We start from the raw sequence: 5,000 nt of genomic DNA, 5'->3' as shown, positions 1-5,000 counted from the left end.
CAGCGTAGAGCTCTCCTCGCAATCCCCAAGCTCGGCGGTCCGCACCAGCCACGTCGGCCAGGCCTCCGACTTGCGAGCAGGGGCAGCGGCCACCGCCGCCGTGACGTCGCGGCAAGCAGACAGCCGCGCAGCAGCTGCCAGCACCTTGGCACAAGCACGGCAAATGAATGCCACGCCCACGCCGCGGATAAGCAGCCCCAACGCGCCCGACGGCTTGGAGCGGGTCCCGAAGACGGTGGCCGGAATCGGGTCGTCGCCGGCCGGAAAACGGGTCATCGATGCCGGCAATACTTCGGGCCATGAGGCCCCCCACCTTAGTCCGAGTTTAGCAACAGCCCACATATCCCCCGCGGCAGGCCTATGGGCGCCAGGCCAGCGCGCCCCATGGCCAGTCAGGGGGCACCCCCCTAAAGAGCAATAAGTGTCATTGAAGCTCTGGCAGGGGGAGACACTACTAGGTCCCAGCTGTCACCCCCCCTCTAAAAAATTCATTTCTTGGTATTTTGAGCTGAAATTTTGCACAGAGGTTGGCAAAAATCCAATCCAACTTTATTAATTTTTCCAGAATTTTTCGAGGTCGGGAAGTATTTTTTTTTATTTTCCTACCATTAAAAATCGAGGAAATCGGAAAAAATAGGAACCGGCCCGGAATGACCCCAAATTCAGTGGGCAGCCTCATAAAAATATGGCTGATTTTACTGGATTGATTTCATGTGGAAAGCACGACGTTTTGTTGTAGGAATGCGGGAACCCCGGCGGCTCGCCTGCCGCGGCCAGCGACGTCGGGCTGGCCCAAGCAGCGCCTAGCCTCTCCCACGCGGGGGGCAGGCCAGAACGCGGGGGGCCAGGGCCCGAAGGCAGCCCCCCCGCGGGCGAGAGAGCAAGCCAGCAGGGGCTGTCGCCTGCCGCGGCCAGCGACGTCGGGCTGGCCCCTGCAGCGCCTAGCCTCTCCCACGCGGGGGGCAGGCCAGAACGCGGGGGGCCAGGGCCCGAAGGCAGCCCCCCCGCGGGCGAGAGAGCAAGCCAGCAGGGGCTGTCGCCTGCCGCGGCCAGCGACGTCGGGCTGGCCCCTGCAGCGCCTAGCCTCTCCCCCGCAGGGGGCAGGCCAGAACGCGGGGGGCCAGGGCCCGAAGGCAGCCCCCCCGCGGGCGAGAGAGCAAGCCAGCAGGGGCTGTCGCCTGCCGCGGCCAGCGACGTCGGGCTGGCCCCTGCAGCGCCTAGCCTCTCCCCCGCAGGGGGCAGGCCAGAACGCGGGGGGCCAGGGCCCGAAGGCAGCCCCCCCGCGGGCGAGAGAGCAAGCCAGCAGGGGCTGTCCGCGCGTCGCGCGGCGCGGCATGGCTGCGGGGGCCGCGCGCGCGCGCCCAAGCGCCCAAGGGCCCCCAAGGGCCCCAGGCCCTCAGGCCCCAGCGCCCCAGCGGCCAGCGCGGGCGGGCGCGCGCGCGCGTGTGGTCTTTGAGGGGCGCCGGCCTGGTGGCTCCCTAAAGAGCAATAAGTGTCATTGCAGCTCTGGCAGGGGGAGACACTACTAGGTCCCAGCTGTCACCCCCCCTCTAAAAAATTCATTTCTTGGTATTTTGAGCTGAAATTTTGCAGAGAGGTTGGCAAAAATCCAATCCACCTTCATTAATTTTCCCAGAATTTTTCGAGGTCGGGAAGTATTTGTTTTAATTTTCCTACCATTAGAAATCGAGTAAATCCGCAAAACTAGGAACCGGCCCGGAATGACCCCAAATTCAGTGGGCAGCCTCATAAAAATATGGCTGATTTTACTGGATTGGTTTCATGTGGAAAGCACGACGTTTTCTTGTAGGAATGCGGGAACCCCGGCAGCTCGCCTGCCGCGGCCAGCGACGTCGGGGACGCTGGCCTGCGCTGTCGAGCCCGCGAGGGCTGTCTCCGCGGCAGGCCCCCCCTGAACGGGGCACGACAGGCCACCGCGCTGGCTCGTCCAGCGTCGACAGTCCCTCGTCCAGGTTTCAGATCGCGCCAAGTCGAACCCATGACCTGCTCAAGCCATCGTGCGCTGCCGAATTCGCATCTGCGTGTAGGCTGCCATTCCACGCGGCAGCCCCTGTTTTCGTCAGCGTGCCCCCCTGACGAATTTTCCTGCCTGGCCCAGTCCAGCGTCCAGCCCCTGTTCGTCGAAAAATCTGCGCTGCTGATTTTCCACGACGAGCCTACTTTCGTCAGCGTGCCCCCCTGACGAATTTTCCTGCCTGGCCCGGCCAGTCCAGCCCCTGTTCGTCGAAAAATCTGCGCTGCCGATTTTCCACGCGGCAGCCCCTGTTTTCGTCAGCGTGCCCCCCTGACGAATTTTCCTGCCTGGCCCGGCCAGTCCAGCCCCTGTTCGTCGAAAAATCTGCGCTGCCGATTTTCCACGCGGCAGCCCCTCTTTTCGTCAGCGTGCCCCCCTGACGAATTTTCCTGCCTGGCCCGGCCGGTCCAGCATCCAGCCCCTGTTCGTCGAAAAATCTGCGCTGCCGATTTTCCACGCGGCAGCCCCTCTTTTCGTCAGCGTGCCCCCCTGACGAATTTTCCTGCCTGGCCCGGCCGGTCCAGCATCCAGCCCCTGTTCGTCGAAAAATCTGCGCTGCCGATTTTCCACGCGGCAGCCCCTGTTTTCCTCAGCGTGCCCCCCTGACGAATGTTCGTCGAAAAATCTGCGCTGCCGATTTTCCACGCGGCAGCCCCTGTTTTCCTCAGCGTGCCCCCCTGACGAATGTTCGTCGAAAAATCTGCGCTGCCGATTTTCCACGCGGCAGCCCCTCTTTTCGTCAGCGTGCCCCCCTGACGAATTTTCCTGCCTGGCCCGGCCGGTCCAGCATCCAGCCCCTGTTCGTCGAAAAATCTGCGCTGCCGATTTTCCACGCGGCAGCCCCTCTTTTCGTCAGCGTGCCCCCCTGACGAATGTTCGTCGAAAAATCTGCGCTGCCGATTTTCCACGCGGCAGCCCCTCTTTTCGTCAGCGTGCCCCCCTGACGAATTTTCCTGCCTGGCCCGGCCGGTCCAGCATCCAGCCCCTGTTCGTCGAAAAATCTGCGCTGCCGATTTTCACCGACGAGCCTACTTTCGTCAGCGTGTCCCCTTGACGAATTTCCCTGCCTGGCCTGGACAGTCCATCTTCCAGCCCATGTTCATCGAAAAATCTGCGCTGCCGATTTCCCCGACGAACCTGCAGCTGCACAAATCTGCGCTGCCGATTTCCCCCCCTGTCGGCATGGCTGCCGCTGCCCCGATGTCCAGACCAACAGTCTTTTTTGTCGACTTTGCCGATTTTGTCCGCGCTGCCGATTCCAACACTACCCCCTGCATCCAAACCAGCATTGTTTCGTCAGCTCTTCCCCTGACGATTTTAGCCCTGTAACAAACAGTAGGCCTCCAATCCCGCCAACGGGAGCCAAGTTGATAGGGAAGAGAATTGAATGACGCGCCTGGTCCTCGCACCCCGCCACCCGAGGGGCCTTTTTCCCGGCAGCCTCTGAAAAACTCTAGCTTTCACGGTCCTCGCCGCCCCTCACCACCATGGCAGGCCTCTAATCCCACCCATCAGCAGTTGTAGCCGATAGGGCAGTGATTTGAATGACGCGTCGCGGGCCGCCGGGTCATCTCACCCGGCCATTAATTGGAGCGTTTTTGGCTGGCCGAGGATGGGGGGATGGATCTCTTCTTCCGAAAAAGCAAACAGTACATCGGGAGTTATGTTGACGGGGCATGGAATTGAATGACCCGTCGCGGGCCGCCGGGTCATCTCACCCGGCCATCCCGGGGAGCGTTTTTCCCGGCAGCATCGGGGAAACTCTTGCTTTCACTGCCCGCTGCCCAAGTCCCCACTCGCATCGGCCCCCCGCGCCAACAAGCCAACGCTGCCGAATCGGCAGACACTGCTGCCGAGTCTGCCGACACTGCCCCGCGGGCTGCCACTGCCCCAGTGTCTAAACCAGCGGTCTTTCTCATCGAGCCTTGGACTATCCAGTCCGTCCTGACTCATCGCCAGCACCTGCTGCCGATTCTGCCGACTTTGCCGATTTTCTCGGCGCTGCCGATTCCAACACTGCGCCCACCGTGTCTGAACCAGCGCTGTTTCCTCAGCGTGTCCCCTCGACGAATTTTCCTGCCTGGCCTGGACAGTCCACCGTCCAGCCCGTGTTCGTCGAAAAATCTGCGCTGCCGATTCTGCCGACTTTGCCGATTTCGTCGGCGCTGCCGATTCCACCACTGCCCGCCGTGCCTGAACCAGCGCTGTTTCGTCAGCGTGTCCCCTCGACAAATTTTCCTGCCTGGCCTGGACAGTCCATCGTCCAGCCCATGTTCGTCGCAAAATCTGCGCTGCCGATTTTCCCCGACGAACCTGCAGCCGCACAAATCTGCGCTGCCGAATCTGCCGACACTGTCCCGCGGGCTGCCACTGCCCCAGTGTCTAAACCAGCAGTCTTTCTCGTCGAGCCTTGGACTATCCAGCCCGTCCAGACCCATCGCCAGCACCCGCTGCCGATTCTGCCGACTTTGCCGATTTCGTCGGCGCTGCCGATTCCAACACTGCCCGCCGTGCCTGAACCAGCGCTGTTTCGTCAGCGTGTCCCCTCGATGAATTTTCCTGCATGGCCCGGCCAGTCCAGCGTCCAGCCCATGTTCGTCGAAAAATCTGCGCTGCCGATTCTGCCGACTTTGCCGATTTCGTCGGCGCTGCCGATTCCAACACTGCCCCCCGTGCCTGAACCAGCGCTGTTTCGTCAGCGTGTCCCCTCGACAAATTTTCCTGCCTGGCCTGGACAGTCCATCGTCCAGCCCATGTTCGTCGAAAAATCTGCGCTGCCGATTTTCCCCGACGAACCTGCAGCCGCACAAATCTGCGCTGCCGAATCTGCCAACACTGTCCCGCGGGCTGCCACTGCCCCAGTGTCTCAACCTGCGGTCTTTCTCGTCGAGCCTTGGACTATCCAGCCCGTCCAGACCCATCGCCAGCACCCGCTGCCAATTCTGCCGACTTTGCCGGTTTCATC

Source organism: Populus nigra, chromosome 2 (assembly GCF_951802175.1).
Source record: "Populus nigra chromosome 2, ddPopNigr1.1, whole genome shotgun sequence".
NCBI classification, from domain to species: Eukaryota; Viridiplantae; Streptophyta; class Magnoliopsida; order Malpighiales; family Salicaceae; genus Populus; species Populus nigra.
This window is presented reverse-complemented; position numbering follows the sequence as displayed.